The 25,600-nt window shown below is 40.3% G+C and overlaps 1 pseudogene; it reads left to right on the top strand.

Annotated features, from left to right (window-relative positions):
* The first annotated feature begins 22,919 nt into the window (after positions 1–22,919).
* Positions 22,920–24,902, top strand: LOC123333063 (annotated as a pseudogene).
* The last annotated feature ends 698 nt before the right edge of the window (positions 24,903–25,600 follow it).

Here is a 25,600-nt window from a genome sequence, read left to right as displayed (position 1 = left end):
TTTTCAAAAAATTGGATATCAGAAAATTAAAGGCAACCATCATTAAGAGACAAGAAGGAAATAAGATGAGCTTTAACACTGCCTCAGGTTCCCAGTGAGGGAGAGTTCCCAGGAGGTAGAACAGGAGACAAGAATCCACAAAGAACCCTGAGGTGCACTAAGCAAACACAGCTGGAAGTCTAGGTAGGCCAAGGCAGCTAGAATTCACAGAGAAGGGTAACCAGAGAAATGAGAGCTTCAGACAGAACTCTGAAGATCTACAGTGGGTGTCCCTTGAGTATAAAAGAGTTATACTCCATAACGGAATTCTGCCCAGAAATGACACAGGTGATAAGATTGGAAGTAAATAAGAATATTAAAACAGTTATGACAATTGTATTTCATACGGTCACTAAGTTAGATGAAAGACTGAACGTGTCTAAGTAAAAACATGAAAATAAATTTTAAAAATGCAAATCAAACTTCTAGACATGAAAACTACAATCCCTGAGATGAAAATTACGCCGTATGGGGATAAAAATAGATCAGATGCTATAGATGAACATATTAGTGAATTTTCAGACCTAGAGCTAGAAACTATCCAAAAAGAAACAAAGAAAAAAAGATTGGAAGAAAATGAACAGATTTTCCATGAGTTTTGAAACATCTTCAGATGGCTTAATACACATGTAATTTGTATCCATGAAAGACATGGGGCAGATAAGCGTATAGTGATCAACTTTGTTTCCATATTGGATGAAAACTATGGTGGCTCAGCAGGTAAAGAATCGATCTGCAATGCAGGAAATGCAGGAGATGTAGGTTTGAACCCTGGGTCAGAAAGCAAAATATTTTTTTAAATGCAAAAGCCGAACTAATGTATTAGATATCTGGGAGGAGGAAATGGCAACTGACTCCAGCATTCTTGCCTAGAGAATCCCATGGACAGAGGATCGTGGTGGTCTACAGTCCATGAATTGCAAAGAGTCGGACACTACTGAGCAGGAAAGCATGATCATGACTCATGATAAACCCACAAGTCCTAGAATCTCAACAAACCCCAAACACAATACCCATGAAGAAAACTACATCAAGGAACATCATAATTGGGATGCTTAAACTCAATCATAAAAAGAAAAAAAATATTAAAGCAGTCAGAGGAAAAAAGACACAGTATGTACAGAAGAACAAACATAAGGAGGATAACAGATTTCTCCTTAAACAAGACAGATGAGAAGACAATGGAGCAGCCATCTTTAAGGCACTGGAAGAATGAGACAGTTGACCAAGAATTTTATGTCCTATAAAATATACTTCAAAATGAAAGCAAAATATTTTTTAAATGCAAAAGTTGAAGTAATGCATTAGAAACTATTTGGATGATACAAAACTTTTTTCTTACTATGTAAAGTTCCCTAAAAGATAATAACATGTAAAACAAAAATAATAAAAATGAATTGAACAGATCTTAAACATCACTAGTAATTCAGTTCAGTTCAGTCACTCAGTCGTGTCTGACTCTTTGTGACCCCATGAACAGCAGCACGCCAGGCCTCCCTGTCCATCACCAACTCCCAGAGTTTACCCAAACTCATGTCCATTGAGTCGGTGATGCCATTTAACTATCTCATCCTCTATCGTCCCCTTCTCCTCCTGCCTTCAATCTTTCCAAACATCAGGGTCTTTTTAAATGAGTCAGCTCTTCACATCAGGTGACAAAAATTAGGGAAATACAAATTAAAACCACAATGAAATACCATTGCTGCTGCTGCTGCTAAGTCACTTCAGTCATGTCCAACTCTGTGCGACCCCATAGATGGCAGCCCATGAGGCCCCCCAGTCCCTGGGATTCTCCAGGCAAGAACACTGGAGTGGGTTGCCATTTCCTTTATTATGCACCTATTAAAGTCTCTAAAATTAAAAATACTAATGGGAACTTCCCTGGAAGTCCAGTAGATAAGATTTCATGCTCCCAATTCAGGGGTCCAGGTTTGATCCCTGGATCTCACATGCCTCAGCAAAGATGGAAAATGATGTATGCCATAACTAAAAGCCAGCATTGCCAAATAAATAAATAAAAATACATTTTAAAAAAACTGATGGTGTGGAGCAAATGGAACTCTCATGCACTGCTGGCAGAAATGTAAAATGGTATAACCACTTTTAAAAATAGTTAAGCAATTTCTTTAAAAGTTATACATACACCTGGTGGCCATTTCTTTTCTAGGCATTTACTTAAGATATATGAAAGTCTAAGTCCACAGAACTACTTGTACACAAATTGTGGCTGCAGCTTTATTTGTAACTGTCAATAATTCAAATGTCCAACAACAAATGAATGGATAAACAAGATGGCATATCCATACAATGGAATTGATTTCAGCAATAAAAGAAATGAACTACTCAAAACATGCAACAACATGGATATTAGAACACTGGAGTAGGTTGCCATTTCCTTCATTATGCACCTATTAAAATCTAATTATGTAGATTGGATTAGATATATAACTAATTATATTCATAAAAAGAAGTCAGACAAAAAATAGTACATATATAACTTCTAGAAAATATAAACTAAATCCATACTGGTAGAAAGCAGATCAGTGATTGTTTGGAGACTGAACGGAGTGATAAGGGGATTTCCCAGGTCTGTACATATGCTAAATTATATTATTTTAAAGTTAAATTATATACTTTATATATATGTGAAGTTTATTGTGCTAATACTTCTCTAAAGTTGTTTTTAAAATATAAAAGGATGGCATTCAAGACATGGAAACAACCCAAGTGCTCATCAACAGATGACGGGTTTAAGATGTGGTATACAAATGTGTATATGTACACACACATATATATATAATGAAATACTACTTGGCCATCAAAAACATGAAATATTGCCATTTGCAACAACATGGATGGACCTAGAGAATATCGTACTAAGTGAAGTAAATCAGACAGAAAAAGACAAATAACATATAATATCACTTATATGTGGAATCTAAAATATGATACAAATGAACTTACAAAACAGAAACAGACTCACAGAAAACAAGCTTCTGGTTATCAAAGAGTAAAGGGCAGAGTGGAGGAATAAAATAGGAGTATGAGACTAACAGATACAAATTATTATACATAAAATAGAAGAAGGATTTACTGTATAGCACAGGGAACAACATTCAGTATCTTAATGGATATCTATAGTCTATAATGGAAAGTCATCTGAAAATATATATGTGTATAATGGAATCACTTTGCTGTATACCTGAAACTGACAGAATTTGTAAATCAACTCTACTTCAATTCAGTTCAGTTCAGTCGTTCAGTCGCTCAGTCGTGTCCACCACTTTGTGACCCCAGGGACTGCAGGATACCAGGTTTCTTTATCCATCACCAGCTCCCAGAGGTTGCTCAAATTCATGTCCATAGAGTCAGTGATGTCATCCAACTATCTCATCCTCTATCATCCCCTTCTCCTCCTACCTTCAATCTTTCCCAGCATCAACGTCTTTTCCAATGAATCAGTTCGCATCAGGTGGCCAAAGTATTGGAATTTCACCTTCAGCATCAGTTCTTCCTATGAATATTCAGGACTAATTTCCTTTAGGATTGACTGGTTTGATCTCCTTGCTGTCCAAGGGACTCTCAAGAGTTCCCAGCACCACAGTTCAAAAGCATCAATACTTCAGCACTCAGCTTTCTATGTAGTCCAACTCTCACATCCATACATGACTACTGGAAAAACCACAGCTTTGACTAGACAGACCTTTTTTGGCAAAGTAATGTCTCTGCTTTTTAATATGCTGTCTAGGTTGGTTATAGATTCTCTTCCAAGGAGCAAGCGTCTTTTAATTTCATGGCTGTACTCACCATCTGCAGTGATTTTGGAGCCCCCCAAAATAAAGTCTGTAACTCTTTCCATTGTTTCCCCAACTATTTGCCATGAAGGTATGGGACCAGATGCCGTGATCTTCGTTTTTTGAATGCTGACTTTTAAGCCAGCTTTTTCACTCTCTTCTTTCACTTTCATCAAGAGGCTCTTTAATTCTTCACTTTCTGCCATAAGGGTGGTGTCAACTGCATATGTGAGGTTATTGATATTTCTCCCAGCAATCTTGATTCCAGCTTGTGCTTCCTTCAGCCCAGCATATTTCATGATGTACTCTGCATAGAAGTTAAATAAGCAGGGTGACAATATACAGCCTTGACATACTCCTTTCCCTATTTGGAACCAGTCCGTTGTTCCATGTCCAATTCTAATTCTTGCTGCTTGACCTGCATACAGATTTCTCAGGGGGCAGATAAGGTGCTCTGGTATTGCCATATCTTTCAGAATTTTCCAGTTTGTTATGATCCACACAGTCAAAGGTTTTGGCATAGTCAATAAAGCAGAAGTAGATGTTTTTCTGGAACTCTCTTGCTTTTTCCGTGATCCAGCAGTTGTTGGCAATTTGATCTCTGGTGCCTCTGCTTTTTCTAAAACCAGCTTGAATATCTGGAAGTTCCCAGTTCACATATTGCTGATGCCTGGATTGTGAATTTTGAGCATTACTTTACTAGCGTGTGAGATGAGTGCAATTGTATGATACTTTGAGCATTCTTTCACATTACCTTTCTTTGGGATTGGAATGAAAACTGACCTTTTCCAGTCCTGTGGCCACCGCTGACTTTTCCAAATTTGCTGACATACTGAGTGCAGCACTTTCACAGCATCGTCTCTCAGGATTTGAAATAGCTCAACTGGAATTCCATCACCTCCACTAGCTTTGTTCGTAGTAATACTTCCTAAGACCCACTTGACTTCACATTCCAGGATGTCTAGCTCTAGGTGAGTGATCACACCATCGTGATTATCTGGGTTGTGAAGATCTCTTTTGTGTAGTTCTTCTGTGTATTCTTGCCACCTCTTCTTAATATCTTCTGCTTCTGTTAGGTCCACACCATTTCTATCCCTTATTGAGCCCATCTTTGCATGAATTGTTCCCTTGCTATCTCTAATTTTCTTGAAAAGATCTCTGGTCTTTCCCATTCTGTTGTTTTCCTCTATTTCTTTGCACAGATCACTGAGGAAGGCTTTCTTATCTCTCCTTGCTATTCTTTGGAATTCTGCATTCAGATGTTTATATCTTTAATTTACTCCTTTGCTTTTTACTTCTCTTCTTTTCACAGCTATTTGTAAGGCCCCCTCAGATAGCCATTTTGCTCTTTTGCATTTCTTTTTCTTGGGGATGGTCTTGATCCCTGTCCCCTGTACAATGTCAAGAACCTCCATCCATAGTTCATCAGGTGCTCTAACAGATCTACTCCCTTAAATTTATTTCTCACTTCAACTGTATAGTCATAAGGTATTTGACTTAGGTCATACCTGAATGGTCTAGTGGTTTTCCCCACTTTCTTCAATTTCAGTCAAATTTGGCAATAAGGAGTTCACGATCTGAGCCACACTCAGCTCCCGGTCTTGTTTTTGCTGACTGTAGAGAGCTTCTCCATCTTTGGCTGCAAAGAATATAATCAATCTGACTTCGGTGTTGACCATCTGTGGTGGTGTCCATGTGTAGAGTCTTCTCTTGTGTTGTTGGAAGAGGGTGTTTACTATGACCAGTGCGTTCTCTTGGCAAAACTCTATTAGCCTTTGCCCTGCTTCATTCCATACTCCAAGACCAAATTTGCCTGTTACTCCAGGTGTTTCTTGACTTCCTACTTTTGCATTCCAGTCCCCTATAATGAAAAGGACATCTTTTGGGGGTGTTATTTCTAAAAAGTCTTGTAGATCCTTATAGAACCATTCAACTTTAGCTTCTTCAGCATTACTAATCAGGGCATAGACTTGGATTACTGTGATATTGAAAGTTTGCTTGGAAGTGAACAGAGATCATTCTGTTGTTTCTGAGATTGCACCCAAGTACTGCATTTGGGACTCTTGTTGACCATGATGGCTACTCCATTTCTTCTAAGGGATTTCTGCCCCCAGTAGTAGATATAATGGTCATCTGAGTTAAATTCACCCATTCCAGTCCATTTTAGTTCGCTGATTCCTAGAACGTCAACCTTCACTCTTGCCATCTCCTGTTTGACCACTTCCAATTTGTCTTGATTCATGGACCTAACATTTCAGGTTCCTATGCAATATTGCTCTTTACAGCATCAGACCTTGCGTCTATCACCAGTCACATCCACAACTAAGTGTTGTTTTTGCTTTGGTGCCATCCCTTCTTTCTTTCTGGAGTTATTTCTCCACTGATCTCCAGTAGCATATTGGGCACTTACCGACCTGGGGAGTTTCTCTTTCAGTATCCTATGATTTTGCCTTTTCATACTGTTCATGGGGTTCTCAAGGCAAGAATACTAAAGTGGTTTGCCATTCCCTTCTCCAGTAGACCACATTCTGTCAGACCTCTCCACCATGACCCGTCCGTCTTGGGTGGCCCCACAGGCATGGCTTAGTTTCATTGAGTTAGACAAGGCTGTGGTCCGTGTGATCAGATTAGCTAGTCTTCTGTGATTATGGTTTCAGTGTGTCTGCCCTCTGATGCCCTCTTGTAACACCTACCATCTTACTTGGGTTTCTCTTATCATGGGCAGGGCCATGCTCAATAAATCTTTAATCCATTTTTCTGTTGATGTGTGGAGCTGTTTTCCCTCCCAGCTATTTACTGGGGCCAAACTATGGTGGAGGTAATGAAGGTAATGGTGACTTCATTCAAAAGATGCCATGCATGTACTGCTACACTCAGTTTCCCCAAACCTGCAGCAGCCCGCCTCCACTGGAAACTCCTAGACACTCACAGGCAAGTGGGTCAGTCATGTCCAATTCTTTGCAACCCTATGAACTGTAGCCCACCATGCTCCTCTGTCCATGGGATTCTCCAAGCAAGCATACTGGAGTGGGTTGTGATACCCTCTTCCAGGGGATCTTTCCAAACCAGGGATTGAACCCATATCTCTTACATCTCCTGCATTGGCAGATGGTTTCTTTACCACTACTGCCACCTGGGAAGCCCATATAATATGTATATATATACCAGTTCAGTTCAGTCACTCAGTCGTGTGCAACTCTTTGTGAACCCATAAATCGCAACATGCCGGGCCTCCCTGTCCATCACCAACTCCCGGAGTTCACTCAGACTCACGTCCATTGAGTCAGTGATGCCATCCAGCCATCTCATCCTCTGTCATCCCCTTCTCCTCTTGCCCCCACTCCCTCCCAGCATCAGAGTCTTTTCCAATGAGTCAACTCTTCCCATGAGTTGGCCAAAGTACTAGAGTTTCAGTTTTAGCATCATTCCTTCCAAAGAAATCCCAGGGCTAACCTCCTTCAGAATGGACTGGTTGGATCTCCTTGCAGTCCAAGGGACTCTCAAGAGTCTTCTCCAACACCACAGTTCAAAAGCATCAATTCTTCGGCGCTCAGCCTTCTTCACAGTCCAACTCTCACATCCACACATGACCACAGAGAAAACCATAGCCTTGACTAGACGAACCTTTGTTGGCAAAGTAATGTCTCTGCTTTTGAATATGCTATCTAGGTTGGTCATAACTTTCCTTCCAAGGAGTAAGCGTCTTTTAATTTCATGGCTGCAGTCACCATCTGCGGTGATATATATATATTTAAAATAATGGGATTAAATAGAAGTTGTATTGGTAAGGATTTGTGTTTTGGCCTGTCTTAGTGGTGGTTTCCCAACCATAGATGAATAGCTGACAAGTACTATATGCTTAATTTTTTGAATCCAAAATACTAGAACTGGCATGTGGTTACAGCTGTCACATTTATCTGTGCCATGTTGCTTTTCCACCGATGCCTATTCTATTAACATTGAGGTATGCCCTTGTTGTCAATTTTTCCTAGCTGAGCTAATAGCTTTCTGTCATTTAAAAAAAATTAAGATTATTGATTTTTTTAAAATTCTTTTCACTTGGTTTCTGGGGGTTCTTAAATATTGGATGTTTTAAAATATCATATGGAGTCTTATTTGCTTCAAACTTGGAAACAATGCTTAGGGGTGGGAGAGATGGCTAGCTGTTCACCAAATATTGATGATTCCCTTCTGTAATGCAGAACAATTGTTGGGAAGAGGCTGCCCTGTCAAAGATTTCATTTCTCAGCTTCAGGTCCCACTAAGTAATTTGCGTGCCCTGGTGTAAAATAAAAATACTGAGCCCCATGTTCTTTTTTTTTTTTTAACTTTTTGCCTTTTATTTCCTGAGCTGTGCAATGATCGATAGAACTAGGTGATACCTGTGGTGGATTCATTTTGATATTTGGAAAAACTAATACAATTTTGTAAAGTTTACAAATAAAATAAAATTTAAAAAAAAGAAAAAAAAAGTCGTAACTATAAAGTTGTAAAGAAATCTGCAGTGAGCCCCGTTTTTAAAATGTATCAATAATTTCCAGACAATGATAACACACCTTGAAACCCAGCATGGAGCCCTTCTAGTCATGAGGCCTTGTCCTGCAAGGTCATTAACTGGTGAAGCCATACCTTCTCAGCTCCTATTGTATCTGGGGTAGGTGATAAGGAAGGTTGTGATTAGTTCTTGTCAATGGAACATGAGCAGAAGGGGTATATATCACTTCAAGCCAAGATGGTGAAGAAGCACGTGTGTCTTCTACATCCTCTCTCTTCCACTAGCTGAATATCACCAGAGTAAGCTCAGACCCTTGTTTTGCACACACCAGAGCCTCCCTCGTCCTGGATCTCGGAATAACTGTTTCATGGATCATGTCACTAACACCCGTCCATTATTCATCAGGCACTCTGTCTATCAGATCTAGTCCCTTAAATCTATTTCTCACTTCCACTGTATAATCATAAGGGATTTGATTTAGGTCATAACTGAATGGTCTAGTGGTTTTCCCCACTTTCTTCAATTTCAATCTGAATTTGGCAATAAGGAGTTCATGATCTGAGCCACAGTCAGCTCCCGGTCTTATTTTTGCTGACTGTTTACAGCTTCTCCATCTTTGCTGCAAACAATATCATCAGTCTGATTTTGTTGTCTACCATCTGGTGATGTCCATGTGTAGAGTCTTCTCTTGTGTTGTTGGAAGAGGGTGTTTTCTATGACCAGTGCGCTCTCTTGGCGAATCTCTATTAGCCTTTGCCGTGCTTGATTCATTACTTCAAAACCAAATTTGCCTGTTACTCCAGGTGTTTCTTGACTTCCTACTTTTGTATTCCAGTTCCCTATAATGAAAAGGACATCTTTTGGGGGTGTTAGTTAAAAAAGGTCTTGTAAGTCTTCATAGAATCATTCAACTTCAGCTTCTTCAGTGTTACTGGTTGGGGCATAGACTTGGATTACTGTGATATTGAATGGTTTGCCTTAAAAACGAACAGAGATCACTCTGTCATTTTTGAGGTTGCATCCAGGACTGCATTTTTGGACCCTTTTGTTGACTATGATGGCTACTCCATTTCTTCTAAGTGATCCGTGCCCACAGTAGTAGTTATAATGGTCATCTGAGTTAAATTCATCCATTCCAGTCCATTTTAATTTGCTGATTCCCAGAATGTCGATGTTCACTCTTACTATCTCCTGTTTGACCACTTCCAATTTGCCTTGATTCGTGGACCTAACATTCCAGGTTCCTATGCAATATTGCTCTTTACAGCATCGGACCTTGCTTCTATCACCAGTCCCATCCACAACTGGGTGTTATTTTTGCTTTGGCTCCATCCCTTCATTCTTTCTGGAGTTATTCTCCACTGATCTCCAGCAGCATTTTGGGCACTGGCTGGCCTAGGGAGTTCATCTTTCAGTGCCCTATCTTTTTGCCTTTTCATACTGTTCATTTGGTTCTCAAGGCAAGAATACTGAAGTGGTTTACCATTCCCTTCTCCAATGGACCACATTCTGTCAGAACTCTCCACCATGACCCATCCATCTTGGGTGGCCCCACAGGGCACGGCTTAGTTTCATTGAGTTAGACAAGGCTGTGGTCCGTGTGATCAGATTGGCTAGTTTTCTGTGATTGTGGTTTCAGCCTGTCTGCCTTCTGATGACCTCTCTCAGTGCCTACTGTCTTACTGGGACTTCTCTTACCTTGGATGTGGGGTATCTCTTTACGGCTGGTCTAGCAACATGCAGACATTGCTCCTCACCTTGTTGTACAGGAGACAGGGATCAAGACCATGCCCATGGAAAAGAAATGCAAAAAAGCAAAATGGCTGTCAGAGGAGGCCCTACCAACAGCTGTGAAAAGAAGAGAAAAGAAAAGGAAAGATAAACCCATTTGAATGCAGGTTTCAATGAATAGCAAGGAGAGATAAGAAAGCCTTTCTCAGTGATTAGTGCAAAGAAATAGAGGAAAAACAATAGAATGGGAAAGACTAGAGATCTCTTCAAGAAAATTAGAGATACCAAGGGAACAATTCATGCAAAGATGGGCTCAACTAAGGACAAAAATGGTATGGACCAAATAGAAGCAGAAGATATTCAGAAAAGGTGGCAAGAATACACAGAAGAACTATACAAAAATGATTTTTCACACCCCAGATAATCATGATGGTGTGATCACTGACTTAGAGCCAGACATCCTGGAATGTGAAGTCAAGTGGGCCTTAGAAAGCATCACTACGAACAAAGCTAGTGGAGGTGATGGAATTCCAGTTGAGCTATTTCAAATCCTGAAAGATGATGCTGTGAAAGTGCTGCACTCAATATGCCAGCAGATTTGGAAAACTCAGCAGTGGCCACAGGACTGGAAAAGGTCAGTTTTCATTCCAATCCCAAAGAAAGGCAATGCCAAAGAATGCTCAAACTACTGCACAATTGCACTTACCTCACATGCTAGCAAAGTAATGCTCGAAATTCTCCAAGCCAGGCTTCAGCAATACATGAACCATGAACTTCCAGATGTTCAAGCCGGTTTTAGAAAAGGCAGAGGAACCAGAGATCAAATTGCCAACATATGACAAATCATCGAAAAAGCAAGAGAGTTCCAGAAAAACATCTATTTCTGCTTTATTGACTATGCCAAAGCCTTTGACTGTGTGGATCACAATAAACTGTGGAAAATTCTGAAAGAGATAGGAATACCAGACCACCTGACCTGCCTCTTGAGAAATCTGTATGCAGGTTAGGAAGCAACAATTAGAACTGGACATGGAACAACAGACTGGTTCCAAATAGGAAAAGGAGTATGTCAAGGCTGTATATTGTCACCCTGCTTCTTTAACTTCTATGCCGAGTACATCATGAGAAACGCTGGGCTGAAGGAAGCAGAGGCTGGAATCAAGATTGCTGGGAGAAATATCAATAACCTCAGATATGCAGATGACACCACCCTTATGCAAAAAGCGAAGAAGAATTAAAGAGTCTCTTGATAAAAGTGAAAGAGGAGAGTGGAAAAATTGGCTTAAAGTTCAACATTAATAAAAGTAAGATCATGGCATCTGGTCCCATCACTTCATGGCAAATAGATGGGAAACAGTGGATATTTTGGGCTCCAAAATCACTACAGATGGTGATTGCAGCCATGAAATTAAAAGACACTTACTCCTTGGAGGGAACGTTATTACCAACCTAGACAGCATATTAAAAAGCAGAGACATTACTTTGCCAACAAAGGTCCGTCTAGTCAAGGCTATGGTTTTTCCAATATTCATGTATGAATGTGAGAGTTGGACTGTAAAGAAAGCTGATGCCGAAGAATTAATGCTTTTGAACTGTGGTGTAGGAGAAGACTCTTGAGAGTCCCTTGGACTGCAAGGAGATCCAACCAGTCCATCCTAAAGGAGATCAGTCCTAGCTGTTCATTGAAAGGACTGATGTTGAAGCGGAAACTCCAATACCTTGACCACCTGATGCAAAGAACTGCCTCGTTCGAAAAGACCCTGATGATGGGAAAGATTGAGGGCAGGAGGAGAAGGGGACGACAGAGGATGAGATGGTTGGATGGCATCACCAACTCAAAGGACATGAGTTTGAGTGAACTCCAGGAGTTGGCGATGGACCGGGAAGCCTGGTGTGCTGCAGTCCATGGGGTCAGAAAGAGTTGGACATGACTGAGGAACTGAACTGAACTGACTGATAGATCATAACCCCCCTACTCTCTACTTCAGCTGCTACCAAGCACAAATTTTGGTTGCTAAGTAAAAACTAAATGTTTAATATCATAAGACCCTAGGACTTGGGGATTTCCTGTTATGGCAGATGCAATACATGAACTAATATAAGACTTGAGGAGATAAAACCGTGAGTTGAAAGCCATTAAGACAAACTGAGGAGTTCACTGTTCTGCTCTTATGAAGTCTCAACATCCGATTCTCCTCTCTGTTCTATGTCTACTTTGAATATATATGTAGGTGCTTAAAGCACATTTATCCACTCATTATTTCAACAAATAGTTTCTAAGCATCTCCCTTGTGCCTGGTTTTGGGTACTAGGGACTCAGCAGTGCACAAGACAGATGAAGTTGCTACCCTCATGTAACGTACGTTTAAATGAAGGACTCTGTTGAACAAATAAACAAAAGAAGAGATGAATATATCAGAAGAAAAATAAGCAGAACCTGGGTCACAGTGAATGGTTTTTTTCTCCAGAAAGTTTCTGATACATAAGAATTACCATATTATCTGTTATGTGTGTATGTGAAAGTCGCTCAGTCTTGTCCAACTCTTTGCGACCCCATGGACTGTAGCCTACCAGGCTCTTCTGTCCATGGGATTCTCCAGGCAAGAACACTGGAGTGGGTAGCCATTCCCTTCTCCAGGGGATCTTCCCAGCCCAGGAATTGAACTCCAGCCTTCCACATTGCAGGCAGATTGTTTACCATCTGATCCACCAGGGAAGCTCTATAGCTGCAGAAGAGAGAGGATGAAGAAGACACATGTGCTTCTTCACCATCTTGACTTGAAGTGGTATCTACCCCTCCAAGAACTAATCACAACCTTCCTTATCCTCTATATTATCTGTTAAGACCATCTTATACCACTGTAGGACTTAATCCCCTTTGAGCAGAAAATGCCCTAGTAAATGAATGAGTTTGAAACCATCATCTAGGAAACCATAACAGAAGAGAAGTAGTAGAGAGTGGGGAGAACCATTCATTCTCTTCCTAATCCAAAGTTAAGGGCTTAGAGAGAAACCAGTTGAGAAGTACCCATTTTTGCCTGTAAACCAGATTTCATTCTGTCTGGCAGTACCATTACCTTTAGAAGATGAGTACACATTCTCTTATCATAAAAAATATAGTATTTTGGAACTTACTGTAAAAATCTTACAGAAAGAGCTACAACACAACTCTATAGTAATGAACTTAAAATGATATGATAACCATATACAGTATAGCCAGGCTTTCAAGTTCAATAGCTAAAGCAATAATCATTTTTAATTATTATAATGTATTTTGTATGTATGTAGATCAGATCAGTCCCTCAGTCATGTCCGACTCTTTGCAACCCCATGAATAGCAACACGCCAGGCCTCCCTGTCCATCACCAACTCCCAGAGTTCACCCAGACTCACGTTCATTGAGTCAGTGATGCCATCCAGCCATCTCATCCTCTGTCGTCCCCTTCTCCTCCTGCCCCCAATCCCTCCCAGCATCAGAGTCTTTTCCAATGAGTCAACTCTTCACATGAGGTGGCCAAAGTACTGGAGTTTCAGCTTTAGCATCATTCCTTCCAAAGAAATCCCAGGGCTGATCTCCTTCAGAATGGACTGGTTGGATCTCCTTGCAGTCCAAGGGATTCTCAAGAGTCTTCTCCAACACCACAGTTCAAAAGCATCAATTCTTCGGCGCTCAGTCTTCTTCACAGTCCAACTCTCACATCCATACATGACCACAGGAAAAACCATAGCCTTGACTAGACGAACCTTTGTTGGCAAAGTAATGTCTCTGCTTTTAAATATGCTATCTAGGTTGGACATAACTTTCCTTCCAAGGAGTAAGCGTCTTGTAATGTCATGGCTGCAGTCACCATCTGCAGTGATTTTGGAACCCAGAAAAATAAAGTCTGACACTGTTCCCACTGTTTCCCCATCTATTTCCCATGAAGTGGTGGGACCGGATGCCATGATCTTCGTTTTCTGAATGTTGAGCGTTAAGCCAACTTTTTCACTCTCCACTTTCACTTTCATCAAGAGGCTTTTGAGTTCCTCTTCATTCTCTGCCATAAGGGTGGTGTCATCTGCATATCTGAGGTTATTGATATTTCACCCAGCAATCTTGATTCCAGCCTGTGCTTCCTCCAGCCCAGCGTTTCTCATGATGTACTCGGCACAGAAGTTAAAGAAGCAGGGTGACAATATACAGCCTTGACATACTCCTTTTCCTATTTGGAACCAGTCTGTTGTTCCATGTCCAGTTCTAACTGTTGCTTCCTGACCTGCATACAAATTTCTCAAGAGGCAGATCAGGTGGTCTGGTATTCCCATCTCTTTCAGAATTTTCCACAGTTTATTGTGATCCACACAGTCAAAGGCTTTGGCATAGTCAATAAAGCAGAAATAGATGTTTTTCTGGAACTCTCTTGCTTTTTCGATGATTTGTCATATGTTGGCAATTTGATCTCTGGTTCCTCTGCCTTTTCGAAAACCAGCTTGAACATCAGGAAGTTCACGGTTCACATATTGCTGAAGCCTGGCTTGGAGAATTTTGAGCATTACTTTACTAGTGTGTGAGATGAGTGCAATTGTGCGGTAGTTTGAGCATTCTTTGGCATTGCCTTTCTTTGGGATTGGAATGAAAACTGACCTTTTCCAGTCCTGTGGCCACTGCTGAGTTTTCCAAATTTGCTGGCATACTGAGTGCAGCACTTTCACAGCATCATCTTTCGGGATTTGGAATAGCTCAACTGGAATTCCATCACCTCCACTAGCTTTGTTCATAGTGATGCTTTCTAAGGCCCACTTGACTTCACATTCCAGGATGTCTGGCTCTAAGTCAGTGATCACACCATCGTGATTATCTGAGTCGTGAAGATCTTTTTGTACAGTTCTTCTGTGTATTCTTGCCACCTCTTCTTAATATCTTCTGCTTCTGTTAGGTCCATACCATTTCTGTCCTTTATTGAGCTCATCTTTGCATGAAATGTTCCTTTGGTATCTCTGATTTTCTTGAAAAGATCCCTAGTCTTTCCCATTCTGTTGTTTTCCTCTATTTCTTTGCATTGGATCGCTGAAGAAGGCTTTCTTATCTCTTCTTGCTATTCTTTGGAATTCTGCATTCAGATGTTTATATCTTTCCTTTTCTCCTTTGCTTTTCACTTCTCTTCTTCTCACAGCTATTTGTAAGGCCTCCCCAGACAGCCTTTTTGCTTTTTTGCATTTCTTTTCCATGGGGATGGTCTTGATCCCTGTCCCCTGTACAATGTCACGAACCTCATTCCATAGTTCATCAGGCACTCTGTCTATCAGATCTAGGCCCTTAAATCTATTTCTCACTTCCACTGTATAATCATAAGGGATTTGATTTAGGTCATACCTGAATGGTCTAGTGGTTTTCCCTACTTTCTTCAATTTAAGTCTGAATTTGGCAATAAGGAGTTCATGATCTGAGCCACAGTCAGCTCCTGGTCTTGTTTTTGCTGACTGTATAGAGCTTCTCCATCTTTGGCTGCAAAGAATATAATCAATCTGATTTCAGTGTTGACCATCTGGTGATGTCCATGTATAGAGTCTTCTCTTGTGTTGTTGGAAGAGGGTGTTTGTTATGACCAGTGCATTTTCTTGGCAAAACTCTATTAGGCTTTGCCCTACTTCATTCCATATTCCAAGGCCAAATTTGCCTGTTATTCCAGGTGTTTCTTGACTTCATACTTTTGCATTCCAGTCCCCTATAATGAAAAGGACATCTTTTTTGGGTGTTAGTTCTAAAAGGTCTTGGAGGTCTTCATAGAACCGTTCAACTTCAGCTTCTTCAGTGTTACTGGTTGGGGCATAGACTTGGATTACTGTGATATTGAATGGTTTGCCTTGGAAACGAACAGAGATCATTCTGTCATTTTTGAGACTGCATCCAAGTACTGCATTTCAGACTCTTTTGTTGACCATGATGGCCACTCCATTTCTTCTGAGGTCTTCCTGCCTGCAGTAGTAGATATAATGGTCATCTGAGTTAAATTCACCCATTCCAGTCCATTTCAGTTCGCTGATTCCTAGAATGTCGACATTCACTCTTGCCATCTCTTGTTTGACCACTTCCAATTTGCCTTGATTCATGGACCTGACATTCCAGGTTCCTATGCAATATTGCTCTTTACAGCATTGGACCTTGCTTCTATCAACAGTCACATCCACAGCTGGGTATTCTTTTTGCTTTGGCTCCATCCCTTCATTCTTTCTGGAGTTATTTCTCCACTGATCTCCAGTAGCGTATTAGACACCTACTGTCCTGGGGAGTTTCTCTTTCAGTATCCTATCATTTTGCCTTTTCATACTGTTCATGGGGTTCTCGAGGCAAGAATACTGAAGTGGTTTGCCATTCCCTTCTCCAGTGGACCACACATGCAGAAACTATACAAATTATCTTAAGCCCCCATTTCCCTAAACTCAAGAGATTGCTGAAGGTCTACACCAAGCTCAGACATGGCTTTGGATATAAGTTCAGGCTTTTCCTTTTCCTTTTCTCACTTTGAAAAATCAAATCCCTTCAACCCCAACAAAAACAAACCACTTTAAAATATTAATTATCTACTCTGTCTTTTTAAAGTACAACTATATATAAAATATGCACAAAGGGATGGAGTAGAGGAGGGGAGGGAGGCTCAAGAGAGAGTATATGTATAATTATGACTGATTCGCACTATTGTACAGCAGAAACCAATACAACATTTTAAAGTAATCCTCTTCCAATTAAAAAAAAATAAAATGTGCATGAGTAATAAATATGTAGCTCAGTGATCTGGTCTCAGTGGGAACATACTCACATATCACTCCCCAAGTTAAGAGTTAGAATAGTCTCAGACCTCAGTCCACTTGTCCCCTCCTAATCATAATCCCTTCAGTCCTTCCTGGAGGCAACCTACATCCTGATGCCTAATACCATTAATTAGTTTTGCCTATTTTTGAAATTTATGGAAATGGACTCATAAAATATGTAATTTTTGTTCTCCCAACTTCTTATTTTGAAAACCTTTTACTCCTAGAGAAAAGTTATGATTGTATTTAAAATGCCATGTATCATTAACCTAGATTTTTCACTTGTAACTATTTGACCACATTTGCTCAATCTATCTCTCTTTTGATAAATAGAAGATTGGTGGATAGATAAGGCATATAGATAGATGAATTACTAAGAAGTAAATTACAGAATATGGACATGAATCACATTTTTAAAAACTTCATCATGCAAGTCCTAAGAATAATGTCATTCTGTTACATAACCATAATATAGTCACACTTAAGGAGATTAATAATAATTCCATCTAATATCCAGTCTATATTTAATTTCCCTCAGTTATACCAAAAATGATTTTTCTAAACTCATTTTCTATGCAGTATCTAATCAGTTCTCACTTAATATATTTGGTTGTTAACTATCTCTTTGAAAGTGAAAGTGAAAGTTGCTCAGTCATGTCTGACTCTTTGCAACTATACAGTCTGTGGAATTCTCCAGGCCAGAATACTGGAATGGGTAGCCTTTCCCTTTTGCAGGGAATCTTTCCAACCTAGGGATTGAACCCAAGTCTCCCGCATTGCAGGCAGATTCTTTACAGCTGAGCCACAAGGGAAGCCCAAGAATACTGGAGTGGGTAGCCTATCCCTTCTCCAGGGGATTTTCCCGACCCAGGAATTGAACCAGGGTCTCCTGCATTGCAAGTGGTTTCTTTACCAACTGATCTATTAGGGAAGTCCTAACTATCTCTTTAGTCTTTTTTAATCTAGTACCTAACCCCACTCTTTTTCTTCCACAATATTTTCTTTTAAGAAAAGTTGTCTTTAAAGTACCCCACACTCTAAATGTGCCTCTCTATGGTGTCAGTTAACTTGTGCTTCTATCCCCTGTATTTCCTCTACTCTACAGATTAGGTCTGGAGGCTTCATGAATTCAGATTAAATATTTTTGGCAAGAATATTTTATAGAAGTATACCCTATGTTTACACCACTTTCATAATCACTCTTCTCATATAACTTCCTTCCCAATTCTTTATGGTGTTTCCAAGAATAGCAGCAACAATAAAACTGAAGAGGTTCACAAAATGTATGGAAGAAAATCTTGCAATATATGCATGGCAGTTTAACTTAGAGGCTTGCAGCATCATTTTTTCTTTCATTGAGGTCTTAGTTCCCCATCTCTCAAGATGGCAAAACAGAATCTTAAGTTTCATATAAAAAGGACAACATTCTTTTTTTAACTATTTCAGAGCTGCTGCGTCACTTTAGTCATGTCCAACTCTGTGCGACCCCATAGATGGCAGCCCACTAGGCTCCTCTGTCCCTGGGATTTTCCAGGCAAGAACACTGGAGTGGGTTGCCATTTCCTTCTCCATTACATGAAAGTGAAAAGTGAAAGTGAAGTCGCTCAGTCGTGTCCAACTCCTAGCGACCCCATGGACTGCAGCCTACCAGGCTCCTCTGTCCATGGGATTTTCTAGGCAAAAGTACTGGAGTGGGGTGCCATTGCCTTCTCCAACTATTTCAGAGAGAGATAGCCAAATCTGATTTTTCAGTTACCATTTATTAAAGACAAACATTTAACGGTGCTTTTTATGTCTATTGCCATCAAAAAAGGCAGAAAAAGAGGAATGAAATGAAATTAGATAATTAGGAGGCAAATAATGACAGTATTAGAGGGGTGGCTTTTAAGCTTTTTAGACCATGACTTATAACCAAGTATACACAAGAAGATATAAGTTGACAAAAAAAAAAATTCTCATAAAATCAAACTTCATTCAGTTCGGTTCAGTTCAGTCGTGTCCGACTCTTTGCGACCCCATGAATCGCAGCACACCAGGCCTCCCTGTCCATCACCAACTCCCAGAGTTCACCCAGACTCACATCCATCGAGTCAGTGATGCCATCCAGCCATCTCATCCTCTGTCGTCCCCTTCTCCTCTTGCCCCCAATCCCTCCCAGCATCAGAGTCTTTTCCAATGAGTCAACTCTTCACATGATGTGGCCAAAGTACTGGAGTTTCAGCTTCAGCATCATTCCTTCCAAAGAAATCCCAGGGCTGATCTCCTTCAGAATGGACTGGTTGGATCTCCTTGCAGTCCAAGGGACTCTCAAGAGTCTTCTCCAACACCACAGTTCAAAAGCATCAATTCTTCGGTGCTCAGCCTTCTTCACAGTCCAACTCTCACATCCATACATGACCACAGGAAAAGCCATAGCCTTGACTAGACGGACCTTTGTTGGCAAAGTAATGTCTCTGCTTTTAAATATGCTATCTAGGTTGGACATAACTTTCCTTCCAAGGAGTAAGCATCTTGTAATGTCATGGCTGCAGTCACCATCTGCAGTGATTTTGGAGCCCAGAAAAATAAAGTCTGACACTGTTCCCACTGTTTCCCCATCTATTTCCCATGAAGTGATGGGACCGGATGCCATGATCTTTGTTTTCTGAATGTTGAGCTTTAAGCCAACTTTTTCACCTCCACTTTCACTTTCATCAAGAGGCTTTTGAGTTCCTCTCCACTTTCTGCCATAAGGGTGGTGTCATCTGCATATCTGAGGTTATTGATATTTCTCCCAGCAATCTTGATTCCAGTTTGTGTTTCTTCCAGTCCAGCGTTTCTCATGATGTACTCTGCATATAAGTTAAATAAGCAGGGTGACAATATACAGCCTTGATGTACTCCTTTTCCTATTTGGAACCAGTCTGTTGTTCCATGTCCAGTTCTAACTGTTGCATACAGATTTCTCAAGAGGCAGGTCAGGTGGTCTGGTATTCCCATCTCTTTCAGAATTTTCCACAGTTTATTGTGATCCACACAGTTAAAGGCTTTGGCATAGTCAATAAAGCAGAAATAGATGTTTTTCTGGAACACTTCATTATGTGTGAAGAAACCCTGATATTTTATATCCTAGTCTCTCATTAATTTTTTATAAGAAAATAATCTGTGTTTTATCCCTAAAATATGTATAACCCCTAATGGTTCATAATCTGGAGTTGGTGGAGGAATGCATTAGGATAGCTAGACTAAGTGTTTTACGAAGAAATGAGGATGAATTGGAATAATAGCCCAACTCAGTAGAAAAATACATTACATTTTAATTATTCAAATCAATGTTTTCCTTCAGCTTTAGCATCTTCCCAAGTGCTCGGTGGAAAAGAATCTGCCTGCCAACACAGGAGATGTGGGTTCGCTCCCTGGGTGGGGAAGATCCCCTGGAGAAGGAAGTGGCAACCCACTCCAGTTTTCTTGCCTGGGAAATCCCATGGACAGAGGGGCCTGGCGGGCTGCCATCCACAGGGACACAAAAGAGTCAGACACTACTTAGGGACTAAACAACAACAACAAAAAGATCAACTGGGAAAGACTTAAGTTTGAATTCTCACCTAATAAGTGACTGAACAACGAACAAGGCTACCTTGAATGTGTTTAGGGGGGATTGTATTCCTCTGCTGTGAAATTAACATGATTAACAAGTTCCCTGAATAAAGGTTAAAGGAGAAAGAAACGTGAAAGGGCTTGGCACAAAGCAACAAGTGAAGACTGTGTTTGGTTCCAGCAAGTGAGCACTAAGGCCATAGAACTACAATTGCCCTTTTCTTGAAATCAGAGTATGTAAGTCATGAGAACATTCAGAATCACTTTAGAGTGTGCCCCTGATAAACCATCACTTCCAGTGTTTCAGACTATTTGGAGAAGTGTTAAGTCAGACAGTGAGAAGCTCTGAGCCATAAAGGTCTCGGGTATATAACTAAATCCTCCCTGAGTGACAAGGTTTTTGGAATGAGAAATGATGGAAATTGGCGCAAATGACCAGCTCAAATGAAGTGAATTTCCTGCCATGAAAATAGTCATTGAAAACCAGTAAAATGGTTTCAGTTTGTGCTGGTTTATTCCTCTAAGCAGATGTGTCTCGCTTATCATTTGTTTTAATTATTCCTGATGTGTTGCCTATCACATCACAAGCTTCTTCAAAGGGAAAGGAATAAGCAGTTGTCATAACAACAGAGCTCTTCATTACCCTGGGAACCTTCGACAGCTTTATTTAAAATGAAGGAGAAAAAAGAACCCTAACCAATTAGCTTTATCAGTCTGATTCATGTTCTTAAACTGATAACAGTGTTTCCTGAAGAACTTACAATTTGATGGGGAATGTGTCATGAATATTTATGGCAACATAAAACTCAAGAAAAAATTGCCTAGCTAATTATTACTTGGAAGGTGTCTCTGGTCAAATTCCTGCCCAGTGATCCATTTGATTTTTTTTAATGACTTTTATTAAACAAATCAAAGAAGAAGCCAGACTTCTGCCAGCTTATATCCATTGGTTCAAGAACAGCAATGAGACCTATTTAGGTTTAAACTTTAAAGCCCAGGCTTCACCCTCAGCTAATCTGATTTGTGTTAAGTTTGCATTCAGTTACACCGGAAACATTCTCTCCTGCCTTCGCCCCTTCCTTCTCCGTGCCAGAGATACAGCGGAAGTCCCTGTAGAGTTTTAATTCTGCCCTTCTCTGCAGAATTAAAAAAGCAGATGTTTTCTTCTGGCTGCGGGAGATAAGACTGAGAAGTAATTATTGTTCTGGTCCCAAATCCCACAGGTGTTTTCATTCCTGCCCTGTGACCACAGGAAAAATAAACGGTAAGCCTGAGAAGGTCTAGTTGAGGTGCTCTTCAAGTTAAGACTCGAGGCCAAATGTTTGAATACCTCCTGCAAAAAAAAAAAAAAAAAAAAAACAAACTATGCAGAAGTAGGCAAACTTTTTCTGTAAAGAACAAGATGTTAAATATTTCTTACTTATCGGGGACCTAAGGTTTCTGTTGTCACTCTTCAGCACCACCACGCTTGAGTGAAGCTGTTTTAAACAATGTGTAAATCAGTGGGTTTGGCTCCATCTGGTCCTACCATTGTTTGCAGACCCAAAAGGATTCCCGAGAAATTAGATATCTACCAGCAAAGGAACAAGTGCATAAGTTCTTCAAATAAACAACAGTGAACACTTGGAAAGCATGTCCACAAAGTTGTCTGCACATATATTATTTCATTTAACCCTGAAATGAGGATTACTCTAAGTGGCAGGCATATCAATTTGTATCTTACACTTGAGAAAACTAGACCTGGGGTGCTCAGGTAATCTCCTTGCTTTTCAAGATCAAACAGCTGGTCTCTTGATGCCAGTTTTAAAGATCTCTCCACCACCTACCCAATTGTCTTGAAAACAGTGCACTTTATACAGATCAAACAGAAAGAAGTATGAATGATAACAATTTCTAGCTCTTCTTCTTCTATGGGTAAGTGTAGTCAGTGCTCAAGTGAGTGAAAAAAGATCCATCAACACTCCTCAAGGTCTGCTGAGTTTCAAGTGATGCTAACTCAAGCGTTAGACCTAGCTGAGAGTGACCAGAAAGCCAAAAAATTCGGTTCAGGAATTAACTACATAGGCCTGGTTTTCTCTAAACTGCCTACCTTCACAACCTGAAACCAAGAAGGGCTTCATCAACTGTTTGGGGGTCAAAGAAGGAAATCTACTAGAAACAGCCCTGAGATAAATGCAGGAGCATTTGCCGATGAGGATTGGGATATTAAAGTCCACATATAGAAGTGATTCTTTTTACCAAAGATAGTACAGGCAACTATTACTTAATTATGACAATTATACACAGTCAGGATATTACATTAGGAAACACAGATGCACCATCTGTTAAGGAAACGTGATTTAACTGGTTTTTTTCCCCTAGACCTTAGCCTTGTAAATATTAACTCTACGTGGTTCAGCTCAAGTAAGAGTCTCCATGAAAAACGTTGCCGACAGGACATTTGTCAGTTATAGCCCTCATTTCAATTCTACAAGCATTTACTGAATGTCTCCTAAGTGTCAGGCAGAGTAAAATAATCTCTGCCTTAAAGGACTTTATACAGTGAGCAATAAGAATAAAATACATATTTAAATGAATAAGACAAGGAAGACTTCAGGTAGGAAAGGGTTTAATATTACATGGATCTAGAGGAAAAAAGAGATCTGGAGGAAAAGAAAGGGTATTTCTTAAAGAAGAGGATCAGGATAAGTTTCAGAGTGAACTGACAGGAAAAAAAAAAAGGACAACACCTGTCCTGGCCCACGAACTGGTGTGAACAAAGATACAAGGGTAGAAAATTGAATTGAGGGTTGGGAGTTTAGTTGGTTTTGAGTTTGCCATAGTGGTTAAAACTAAAAATTCAAGGACCAGGGTGCCACTGGCTGAAGGCTTTCCCCCTGCCACCCCAGTTTGTTTCTCTTTTTTGGCATCTTGCCAAGGATGGGGCACCATCATGGGAATTGATGTCCCCACAAAAAAGGACAGAAAAGTTTGACGTGAGTGGTGTGATAAAAAGACATGTTCACATGCTGAAATACAAGGAAGTCATTCTGGCCCATACATGAGTTAACTTGAATTTTAGGCTAACTAAAAGAGCCTGTTGGTGGCTGATCAAACATACATTGTACATCTGCTTTAATTACGAAAGAAAAAGGGCATGTTGGCCAGAAGTAAAGAATGTCCATGATAAAAATAAAGATTAAATTCCCCTTTTCATAGGGTGCCAATGCTGGTCCTTCTCCATGATAAAACTCCCTTCCCAGGGGCAAGGCCATGGTCACTTGCTGTGTACATGCTGTTCTTTAAAAAAAAAAAAAAAAAAAAAAAAACCTTGAAGAAATGTAACCCTGACTAGTTTAATGTTCTTTGTTCTGACAAGACATAAAACTTTGTTGCAAAGTCATTTTCTCAGAGTTATATGGAAAGTGGGGGCTGGGTTAGCCCGCAATTTGGCTCAAATAAAACTCCATGCTTGGGGGCATCCCTGGTAGTCCAGTGGTTGAGAATCCACCTTCTAATGCAGGGGACATGGGTTCGATCCCTGGTCCGGGAAGATCCTAAACGTCCACCACTAGAGAAACCCATACAGTGCAATGAAGACCCACCCAGCACAGCCAAAAAACACAAAACAAAAAACAGCTAACACTCTATTCTTCTTATTGTTTATAGATTATTTTTGTAGATAAGCCCAAAAGCCAGGACATCTCCATAAGGTTGTTTGTCAAGCTGCACAGGCTTCTGGCTGGAGGAGCTAACTCCACCTTCAACCAGATTCTACTGAAGAGGTCGCTCGTGAGTCCCACCCACGGGCCACCTCCGTTCCTTTCCTGGATGACCTGGAAAATGAAGCGTCCTGGCCAGGAAAGCAAAACAGCTGTGGTTGCAGGGATTATAACAGATGATGTGTGTGTCCAGGTGGTACCCAAACCGCAGGTGTGTGCTCTTCGGGGGTCCAGGTGGGCAGCCACACCCAGGGCCACATCCTCAATGCTGGGGGCAAGCTCCTCTCCTTGAACCAGCTGGCCCTGGGGCCTCTCTCCCAAGGGCTGTGGCCATGACCTCTCCAGTCCTTGAAAGGGCCAAGAGGTGTCCAGGCATTTTGCCAAGGCCCCAGGAACCTTTGCACAGGGACATGAAGGGCTCAGAGTTTGATGGGCCAGCCATGGCTACAAAAACTAATCCCAGATCTGCCTTGTTATGAAAAAGATTTCAGATGCTTGAAAAAATTTAAAAAAAAAAAGATAAAAGTTCAAGGACCTTATTCAGTCTGGAAACCTATTTTCTTTTAGAGTTTAGATAGTACATTTTTTCTCTTTGAATCAATTCCCACATTTAAAAGTTGGAAGTTTCACATCAGTTAGATTTCAGGCTCCTCTTAAAGAAGTGGAAAAGCCAGCAACCATGCCGATCATTATAGTCTATCAACATTCAAAGTCCTGCAGAGGCTGACCTTCAAACAGGTCCTTCCCCACGTGTCTGGTCCCCTCCAAATTCACTGTATCTACTTGTATTACCTACATGGCCTTTGTAGGCATTTGAACTGTAACAACTAGTTCAGAAGGAACACATGTGGTATCTTCTAAGAATTTGAAAGAATTTCATTATGATGAGGAAGGGGTATAAAATTATTCTACTTACTTACAAAGTAAGCAACTATTAAATTATAAGCCATGAGTTAATGAAATAGGAAAAGCAGGCTGAGTCATCTATACTGTGGAGAAGGCTGAAAAAGATAATTGAGCTGCTTATAAGCTAAAAATTGTTCATTTGATTCAAAAAACAGTGACGGGCAATGGGAGGTTTTTGAACTCATGAAACTAACTGGCTTTTTCAAAAGATGTTAATTCTGACTAAAATAAAATTTTAAATGTATATGCCTTGTTTTAGTGAGCATGCAGCTTATTTTGTGCCTATGTTGAAAATAAATGTACTGTGAGGTGCATTGATGTTTTGATTTGGTTGACCTCAATTTGAATCATTTGTCCTATAACCTTTTTTTCAGTGCTCTACATGAATTTCAAAACACATTTCCATAAACTCAAGCATAAATATATGAGGAACCACAATCATTAAATTACTTAGTTCTACAAGTTGTGTGTTTGCCCATAACTTTCCTTTTTTAATACCACTTAGAGGCAATTATTTCCAAACAGAAAATAACTCAAGCTGAATATACTCTAAAGTACATTTATATGTA

This window comes from Bubalus bubalis, chromosome 4 (assembly GCF_019923935.1).
Source record: "Bubalus bubalis isolate 160015118507 breed Murrah chromosome 4, NDDB_SH_1, whole genome shotgun sequence".
In the NCBI taxonomy this organism is placed as follows: Eukaryota; Metazoa; Chordata; class Mammalia; order Artiodactyla; family Bovidae; genus Bubalus; species Bubalus bubalis.
The sequence above is the reverse complement of the archived record's forward strand: the minus strand, read 5'-3'. Positions and strand labels throughout refer to the sequence as shown.